Source organism: Amblyomma mixtum, chromosome 3 (assembly GCF_055824585.1).
Source record: "Amblyomma mixtum isolate Tamu chromosome 3, ASM5582458v1, whole genome shotgun sequence".
Classification (NCBI taxonomy): Eukaryota; Metazoa; Arthropoda; class Arachnida; order Ixodida; family Ixodidae; genus Amblyomma; species Amblyomma mixtum.
In genome coordinates this window covers 75,437,718-75,447,811 of record NC_143014.1, presented here as the reverse complement: position 1 = coordinate 75,447,811, position 10,094 = coordinate 75,437,718, and the positions used below count along the sequence as shown (strand labels likewise).

General features: G+C 45.9%; 1 long non-coding RNA gene and 1 pseudogene across 2 annotated transcripts in view; one reads left to right on the top strand and one right to left on the bottom strand.

The window, feature by feature from the left end:
- Positions 1-6,956, top strand: part of LOC149350628 (uncharacterized) — a 47,530-nt gene extending 40,574 nt beyond the window's left edge. Inside the window, exons 1-3 of one of the 2 annotated variants that reach the window (XR_016289460.1) lie at positions 2,537-2,787; positions 3,598-3,778; positions 5,517-6,956. This is a non-coding gene — a long non-coding RNA (uncharacterized LOC149350628). Of the gene's footprint in view, positions 1-2,536; positions 2,788-3,597; positions 3,779-5,516 lie in introns of those variants that run through there. The other variant, XR_016289461.1, reaches the window with a different exon arrangement.
- Positions 6,957-7,488: 532 nt separating this feature from the next.
- Positions 7,489-8,470, bottom strand: LOC149350627 (uncharacterized; annotated as a pseudogene).
- Positions 8,471-10,094: the final 1,624 nt, after the last annotated feature.

The window sequence follows — 10,094 nt, the reverse complement described above, 5'->3', positions numbered from 1 at the left end:
TTGCAGTCACATTTTCTTAGCCGGGCATATTTTATCAACATTTGTTGATAGAAAGGTCATACAATTTTCTTACTGCTTATATACTGCTGTCAATAGAAATATACTATAAACCGAGAAAGCATTTTGGTGATGCGAATAAAAGCCTAAAATAATCAAGTACTGTAGCCGACAATTTCAAAGCGCCAACTAAACTAACCTTGAAGACGGAACAAAAATTTGCAATCACATTCTCATAGCCGAGCACACTGTGGTTTTTTAGAAATTTCAGTTCAATTTTCTCAATACTAGCCTTACTGCTTTCACATTTTCGAGTGCGGGAAAAAGGGCAAAGTTCATAGCAGAACATTCATCCCGAAATTCAGAAATGCGCCCTGAATCGAAGATATTTAGTGACACTTTTTCATTGTATGAAGTATTGTACGAAAAAAGTTGCCAGCAAAAGAAATAATTTTGGTACAAAGTGAATGAATTCATAGAATACTCAAGTATTATTGCCTCGCACTTCAAGGAAGTTAAAAGAACTTTCTAACCAAAATAGGAGTTAGTGACATATTGAGTTACATAAGCGCAATGATTTCGTTACAGCGAATTAGTTTCAGTAATGGCTGCTTCTACACGAAAACAATGCTTTCTGCTGCGTATTCGGCCTGAAATTCTGTACTCAGGCAGTCATTAACCAGATTTAACATTTCAGAACTAACAAAGAGTTTCAGCAGAGCTGTACAACCACTCTGCCAATTCGATAACACGATGGTGTTGCTATTGTTGCAATTCTTGATAGGTCATATTTTAACGTGCAGTCGAACAGTAATGTACCGTACGACGGTGTTAAAACACACTAGTGGTAAGAGCGTTTCGTTCTGAGGTTTCAGAGGGATTATTGTTGCGAGCTAGAAAAAAATTCAAGTTTAGCATTGCACCGGTGTGTTTCCACACTCATTGAATGACACGTTCTCGCTAGCTCAAAAGGCGCCCAAATTATATCACCAGCTTCAGGAGAACTCCTTCCTGAACCTTCACCGCAAGCACACTTTCTTCCCCTCACAATAACCTGCACACTGCCCGCCATGCAAAAGTGCCCGGTACACTTTAGGCCACTCCACGTGGGAGCGCCCAATTTAAACCCTCTCACTACCCTCCTCCTCGAGCGACCAGCAATGGCTGATCGCACGGGACTGAAAACCCCGCGCGAAAAGGGTCGCGCCGCTTCGCGCTCTGAGTAAATTCTGTGTAACGTGTGCAGGCTTACAGCTTCGAGAACTCAAGCTGCTTTGTTCCTCAGCGACTGTACATGCGAAATTTCGCGCAAGGCAATATTAATTTTTATTCATGTTCGGCGGCCGATACTATAAAGAGAAGTATAGAGGAACAAAACAGGTAACAGCGGCCCGCTGTACTCAACTCCGGTAACAAGGGCTTTGCATGAGGAAGGTGCACGGTAATTGGAGCACTTTAAGCCCTCATTCTTGACTTGTTACATTTTTCACTAGTACTGAGCCACAGAGGAGCTTCCAGTATGGAAAAAGCTAGGGTGAGAGCAGCCCCCGCTTTGAGCACCGCTAAAGCACCGGCGAAGTGCCTCTTCCGCATCTTCACTTCCATCCCCTTCAACGCAAACACGGTACGAAGCTGTGGCGAGGGAAAACGTGGCGATAGCTGTATTTTCTATCTTCCCGTAATGCAATGACTAAGAAACCCTGGAATAAAGTGATGGGTTTTAACGTAGTCATACCGAGCATACGCGCGAAAACGTGTTCATTCTTCGCCTTTTCTTACTGGCATCAGCGGACGTGAGGCCGAGCCGAGGACCGCGAAAGGCAGAGGCAAAAATCAATCAAGGTAGCACACAAAAATACTACGGTAGCGCGACTGTCGGCGCGGCTCGCTCGAGCAAAGAGCGTGCAAGGTGTCCAATGGCGTGATATAAACACACACAAAACAGAGGCTATGCTGCAGCGCGGCCTTGAAAGTTTCGCATGTCACGCTAGAGCGGCGTGCGAACGCTCGCGTTCCCAAGGCACACAGACGTACTTACACTAAATGGCATGAGCCAAGCTCTGTACACTAAGCGACACAATAAGAGAAAATCAAAACCGAAACCATTAGCGTTCGCCAACATCATCATCATTCCCGATTCTGCAACGCAGTTACGGGGAGCTCGGTTATAGTCTTAGAACTAAATAGTTAGTGCAGCCATGTAGCGACTGCGGCTTCCCGCATGAGCCCACCTGCGTCGCCTGTAGCTGCCCGCCTCTGCGAGCTTTCGTTCGCAGCGCCGTCAGAAGCAGATGGTTGTGAATAGTTGCATTTTTTCGCCTATATTATTATAAATTTGAAGACTTTGTAATTCAAACAAAATATTTTGTCTTTTAATGCACAACTGTTTGACAAACAGAGCGTTTACAGTGCTTTTTTTAAAGTGTGTAACGTTAGGCGAATTTAGCGCCCTCTTTCCAATCGCTGGCGGCGGATTGCGCGTCTCATGTTGGCCGCGCGCTACACTACCTTTTTGAGTACGCTGAAACGACTCTTTGTTGACGGGGTGCGATGGTTGTAAAGTTGTGGGTGACTTTCTTCGGTTTGTTTGTGTTGAATGTGCGGCCTCGTTAGTGTTGTGGTAGTGTGACTGAACTCGGAATGTGACAGATGGCTCCAGTGCTGCGGAAGACGTCCTTACGCGCATGGAGTGCTCAAAAACTGCTCTGACGTACTGCACCCAACGACGCCGAGAGCGGGCGGCGCCCGATGCCCGATAAAAGAAACGGCTTGCCGCGAACGTTGACGAATGTAAGTACAGAACTGGAAAGTGACTTTTGCGATGTGTCGGGGGGGATGCATGAGGGCTGCGAATGCATTTGGGTTGGTCTTCACGTCTTGTTCGCAGTTAGATGCAAAATGCGAGCACCACGCGATCGTTTGCAGAGAGAAGGTGTTCTGACACGCTCGTTTGCCAACTATGCAACTTTTAACCCGCCGCCTTGCGCTCTTTACGTCAGCTCCTCGGCGGAGAAGTTATGTGATAGAATTTGGTTGCACGCTGAGAGCTATGGGGTGCTCCTTGATTCGTTATTCCGACTGAACAGGAGCACCGGGTGAAAAGGAGACCATAAGAACGAAAAGTGCTTGTATTGTCGTGCGTCTTTTGATTCTGCTGTCTGAGTGTTTACTGGATATGTAGCATTGCCCGTTCCACATCTCAGTCACGTCAAGTGCTGTGGTTCTTAGTACCTCTGGTCAACGTAACGACGATTAAAAATAGCGGAACCATTCCTTTGCAGTGCAGCTGAGGTAATCGCACAGTGGAAAGTTTGTTGTCATTTTATTTGAATTACATTCAGTACATTCATGTCATTCCCATATTTTCAGCCCGAAGTGATAAATTATAACGTGATTCGCGAATAATAGCTCTAAGAAAAGTATGACTAGCTTTGTAAACCATTTTTATGCGAACTATAGGAGGCGTAGGCAATTAATCGTTAGCCTCCACTCCTGAACACATTGCACTGAACAGCTGGAGGTTGTAATGGGATGTGGCTTCTGTGATGATGTTTATGAAAGCATGCCTCTAATACAGCCTTTCTTCAAATGTGCCCGCAGTCAAGCTCTGTACAGCTCCTCCACCGGTATCATTACGCTACTTTTGCACCAGCTTTCATCTGTCATCGAGCCAGTGCTACCTCAACCGGAGGCAAATGACATCAAGACCTGCTGGTGCAGCCTATCAGCCATTGACACTGGATATCAAGCATGTGCCACTTGTAAAAGGATAGGTACACGAGTGGGTATTTTTTCCTTGTCTTTTTTAGCCTGACAAGAATCTTCTGGCCCAGGCTCCCTCTTTCTTTCATTTGTTTTTTTTTTCATCTTTTAAAAGAGGACCAAGAGAAAGGAAAAAGATATTGCGGGCGTCATGAAAGCACTCCCCTAGTCAAGCGCATGGTGTTATAGTGTGAAATGCTTTTCTATAGTTTTTTTCCCTCATGCCTCTCATGCTTGGGAATCTTGATCATAGTATAGACCAAATTAAAACAATTATCTGCTTCATGACCTTTATACAGTAATCTAAAAACAGCAAATAAATTTTATAGGTTTACTTCAGCAGTACCTACCTCTTACAAGGTATGGCATGTTTGAAGTGAACCAGTGGTGTGGTAACTGTATGCTAGGCATAGCCTAACGGGCATAATTGCATAATTGAATGATAGCGTTCAAGTGGAGCACTCTGCTTTAGAAGCATAGGTGTTGCTAGCATCAATAATTGATACCTTATCAGATTATGCTTGCATTACATGAAACCCTGTAAAGCTTATATTGAAGCTGTACAGAAGAAAGGTGCTTATTCGATATGTCATGAGCATTGCTGAGGTTTTCTTTCACACTCCCTTTGTCACAACCGACTGCACTGTACAGTTGAAATGCATTTGGCATTGAGTACTGGTCCATTGTTATTTTATTCATGCCGAAGTTCAGTTACTGGTCCCATTACACTAGCTGAGCCTAGGTCAACAAATATTGCTGTGACCTTAACATGACCCCTTGCTGTACTTGAACCAATGCGTTTGATGTTGCCTCTCCCCCGTGCCATCAAGGTTTGTAATAGCTGTGTAAATAACTTAATTTACTTTCTCGAGGTATTTATTGCTGCAATTAGTAACAGCTAATTTCCTAAAGAACAACCTAAGTACTTCTTTGGAACACTTGTTTGCTTGTTTCCCTTGTATTCTTAACTTAAACAGATATGAGCAGGCCTCAGCACTGGAGGGATGTGCTGTGGGACAAATAAAAAACTACCTGTCCAGCTGCTCCCTTGGGGCACGTTGCTGAGGCTTTTATCGCTTGTAGTTCTATGCATCTTTACTTACAAGTGTTGTATCTGACGCAGTGTGTGCATTAATATTTTGATTCATTTGCTTTAGAGTGTGCCACTCTTGCCCTGAGATCTTGCTCACCTCTGTACTCTTTGTTCATACATTTTCCCGTAACACCTGGCATAGCTCCAAGTGATGCTACATTATCTACAAGCTGGTAAATAAAATGAACAGCAAGTAAAGTTAAGTTACTCCCTCCTAGCCACTCTAAGGGAAATAAACATATGCGTTATATTGCAATGTGTTTGTGCCATCACTTTTGAAAACAAAAGCTGCCTGAATTTTTGTACAGACAAATCAGAAACACAAAACAATTTTCATATTTGATGGCCTGCACCTTATCTTCACATGACTGGAATGACCTAATTAGGCGTAACACGTTAATGTCAGTTCCTGTGAATATCATTCAGTCTTTGAATGTGGGGGCAGAATTGAACACAACAGCATGTTATATAGCTTTTTCTTGTTCAAGGAAGCATTGCATTTAGCTCGAGTCTTGTGACTGCTGCTTATGCTATTACTCATCAGCCTTATTAAACTCACTCGGAGAGCTGAATTTTAGTGCAGATTTAACTGATTATTGCTTCTCTGTGTTTGATTCTATCAGAAGTTACTATATCTGTATACCTTGAATGTTTTCTTTTGCAGTTCTCTTCCTGCTGCATTCCGCCATGGAGGAGGCTGCCTGTTAACTGGTGCACACGTCTGATCACTAGGACGCTACCTCTTCCGCTGGTGATGCAGACTAGTAACGACAGGGTTAATTGCAGAGACATGAGAGAGGCCTTTGCCCTGCAGTGGGCGTAGTAGGGCTGATGATGATGATGAACAAGCAGGCTGCCTGATATTGAGGACAAGTTTCAGGATAGTGCAACTACAAAGTTGCTTAAGCATTTCTGTGCTTATGTATGCTTATTAAAATCAGCTCATAGCTTGATATCTACATCCATGTGGACATTTAGCATATATTTGGCATCCTGTTTGACTTTTAATTGATTAGTGTTTGCAGCCTTTAACTTAAGACACTGTAAGCATTGTTTCACTGTGTGGGATTTTTAGCGGCTTTGGAGAGGTGTGTGTGTATGCATGCAGAGTTTTTTTCCACGGGTTTGTTGTGTGGCTCATGGAACCTTCATGTTACAGAAGAAATTTTTTTCATTTCTGTGTTGTACAGGAAAGTGAGCAGTATTTATATGCACCAGGTGTTTCAGGGAAGAATAAATAGGTTTCAAAAATAAGGCTTTTGCTGCATAGTATTACCAGTGTTAGCAGACACCAGAAAGTTGGTGAGGTGTATTTAGTAAGCTGGTTAACTAATTTCTGATAATTAAATTTTTAACTAACGCAGGTTTGCAACTGGTTGCAGTTAGAGACTTTTAGCCAGTCGTTAGTAGTAGCCATATCAGTTTTTAGAATGTGCAAAACATGATTACTTTCGCCGCTGTGGCTCGACAAAATTTGGCTGCATCGTGCGAAAATACATGCGCTTTTGAAAGCACACAGGGAGAGCAACCCCTCCAGTTCATGTAACTGCTACAAATATCTAATATCAACTAGACGCCTAACTCTGATAGTTAAAAGGTTCATTAATAAAAATTAGTTAACCAGCTTACTAGGTAAGACGATTCACCAGTTTTCTGGTGCCTTCCAACACTGGCAATACTATGCTGAAAAAGCCATATATTCAACTCAAAATAGCTGTTTTTTGAAAATTACTTAGTCTTCCCTGAAACACCTCATATATATGTAACAAAAACCTAACGGTATTTAATTCACGACGTTTTGGTCGGAGGGCCAGCCGTTTTCAAGTGTACTACAGCATTTCAAGCACACAGCTTTTATTTTGAATGCTGTACTATACTCGAAAAAGGCTGGCCCTCTAGCCGAAACATCGTAAATTAAAACCTGTTATGTTTTCAATTTCTGTGTGTCAGTCATTGTTACTAAGAGGGAACTGAGGGGAACTGTGCCGAAGCCAATATTCTGTTCCTCTATTGCTCTCCATAAAATATTTTGATGCATCATGCTTATCTTCTAGCGCGTATGTACACTTGTGCTCAATAAATATAATAATTTGCATTTTGCTTCTATTATTCTTTAAGCAGTCCAGGATACAGTGTTCACAAAATGATTTTGAAGTGATAACACTACGTTGGTAAAAGTGTTGTACTGCGTAGTAGGAATTATACTGTCTTCGGACTTGAGTCTTTTGAATAACGGTGGCCAATTGTCGGAAGGCCGTTGATAGGGTGTTGGTAGACATTGTCGGTATCTGGTTGATAAGAAGTGTAAAGACTTTCTATGTACTTGAGTCTTTTGGATAACGGTGGCCAATTGTCGGAAGACCGTTGATAGGGTGTTGGCAGACATGGTCGGTAAGGGGTCAATAGGAAGTGTAGAAACTGTCGATAAGGGGATGATAGGAAGTATAACGACTTTCTATGTACTTGAGTCTTTTGGATATAGGTGACCAATTGTCACAAGACGGTTCATAGGTTGTTACTACAATGTATAAAGACGATCAAAAGACTTTCGGTTCAATGTTGATAGGTTCTATTAACAATTGTCGAAAGACTTTCTGAAGAATGTTACTAAAAAATTTTGTAAGGGCATACACTGGCTAATCCAACTCCTCTGGGCCTGGATGATGGCCCTGCCCACGCACTTCGTCAGGGCCGGTGCAAACGAAGAGGCAGTCAGAGGCCGAGTCACTGCCCTCTGTCTGCTCAGTGATGCGGTCGAGTCCTCATCCTCATCATCCGTCAGCTCCGCAGTAGTGTCCGACGAAGATGTGCAGACCAAGTCGTCAGCCAAGTCTCTGCAATGGGCACGCGCTGCCGACCCTTGTCCTCGTCGTCGTCAGTCACCTCATCGTCGTAGTCGTCGGGGTCGTGGGGCCGTGGCTGGGACAGGGAGGCGACCCACGAGCCCAGGTCGTGGTTTTGACTGAAACTGCTCGCGTTGAACGATCCCCGTTTGGGGGTGGTGGCCAGGGCCGCCTGCATCAGCTCCACCCTCTGGCTGCTTTCGCCAGAAGATGCTGCAGGGGGCTTGATGAAGAGGCCCTTCCTCGGCGGTGGTGGAGTCCGATGTGATCGGTTCGACGAGTGAGCAAAAGGTTCCCTCTGTGTCCACCTGGAGTGGCCTGCCAGAACGCCTTGCTCTCTGGGCGGCTTCCAGGAGTTGGCAATGCCCCTTTTGGGCATGGGTGCGACGACAGGCTCTGGATTGGCTGGCTCTTCTAATGCGGCGCTGGGCTCGTCACAGTCCAAGAAGTCTGAGGGCATGTTGAAGGTGGGTGCACGAAGTGGTCTTTGACGGTGCCAGTAGGCATCGACAACGTCATCATCGCTGTCAGACAAGCCATCCTGCATGGAATGCGAGACGCCATTGGGAGGTCGTCCTCTGCCGATGCCGGTCGCTGCATGACGATTCACGAACCCAGCATTTTCCTCAGTCTTTTTCTTGAGAAACTGGAACAAGGGCAGTTCTTGAAGAGGAATTCGTTGGCGGCCGCGGCACCAGCAAGGCAGAGGCTGGCAATCAACTGCATCTTCAAAATCCAACGGCGTCGTAATACACTGGCTATAGTCTATATCCATTACGCGGGAAGCAGTGGTTGTAACAGATTACATTGTTACATATAGTCTATATCCATTACGCGGGAAGCAGTGGTTGTAACAGATTACATTGTTACGTAATTGTACGCACCCAAGGAGTAGTCTCTGAGGGATGCTGATGCTGACAGCAGCTCAGTCGAACCACTGCCGGCCAACGGCGCACAGATCACACTTCGGTCTCTTCGCCCTCCGTGCACGAGCCCAGCACTGTCTTCTTCGTTGTCCACTGAAAATATGAACGCGGCAAAACGAATTACAAGCTGTGGACGCAACCAGGCTGACCAGAGACCGCCGCGTTACAATATTTTGATTTTGTATAATGTATATTGTTCAAAAGTGTTCTACTTATGCTTTTTATATTCCTTACACTCTGTTTACTAAAATACATTTGCCTTCTTCTGTTTGTAGTAACGGGCATTTTATCTTCAGCTTTCCAGCTCTCCACCTTTCAATTTCTATTCCTGCCCTCGAGTTTTTTCACTCTCTTCACAAATAACGAAGGTTCTGAGTTCACATCCTCCCAGAATTCACCCACTGGGCTGAAATTTAGAGTGTAACAGAAAGCTAGAAAGTAATTGACCAGAACAGAGCACTATGGAGAGCGAGCTAAAGGGTCCGTTATGGGAGAAGGAGAGTACCGTAAATTACACAATGAACTCGAACTGATGATATCCTGCAGCGTGAGACCAGGATAGGGAAACAAACTTGGGCGGAAGAGTTCGAGTAGGCTTAGATCAGGCTTGGAAATTTGCCCGGATAGGGCAGCGGTGGCGTAGGACACGGCTAGTTCGAGAACAAGTCTAGAGGTGTTAGTCATGGCATTAAAAGGAAACTTGACTGACAGTGATCACGTACTGACTCCAGAGTTTGGGGGAAAGATATATGCAGTTGGTACTGCCTCAGGGTGGTCACTTTTACAGCCAGTTTCAGATGCGGCAGTAAACCTTTCATCTTGCTATGAAGGCAGCTTCAGATGGATTTCGCGGGCTGGCGTCTAATGTACAGGGTCGTCCACTCTAAAGGCGCGGTTATACTCCGACGTAGCGCGCGCGCGGGCGAGAGCCGGTTGTGGTCGGATACGTCAGATCGGCGACGGTACGCCAGGCTCAGTTCGGGAGCTCTACACTCAAGCCGCTCCGACGCGAGGCAGCGCATGCGCAGAACGTTCTTCGTTCGAAAACCGGCTGGGAGAGGAGGCGAGTGGCGAAGGGGGTAGAGGGGAGGAGTGGCGTGGGAGGCGCGCGCGGTGCATTCTGGGTGGGCGGCTTCGGCGCGCTCTCGGCGCGGCCCGCGCGAAATGCAGCCGGTTGCATTCCGCGCCGGGCGCCGTCAGACCGCGCCGGAAGCCGCCGAACACGCCGGCGATCGGGCGCCGCTGGAGTATAGGGAAGCGCACCTGAAGTTTGCTGCCACTGCACCAGCGCCACTTCTCCCCTGCCGGTCATTTTGGCGTTTCCGTCCGGGCCCGTCGCGGGCGGAGCGCATTGAGCCAGCAGCCTGTCGACTGGTATGCGCGTGCTGCTCGCGCAGCTGTCACTCTCTCTTTCATTGTGAGCACGCGCCGTCCTGCTCGCGGGCGCACAAAAGTGTTGTTGCCGCTCGCTGT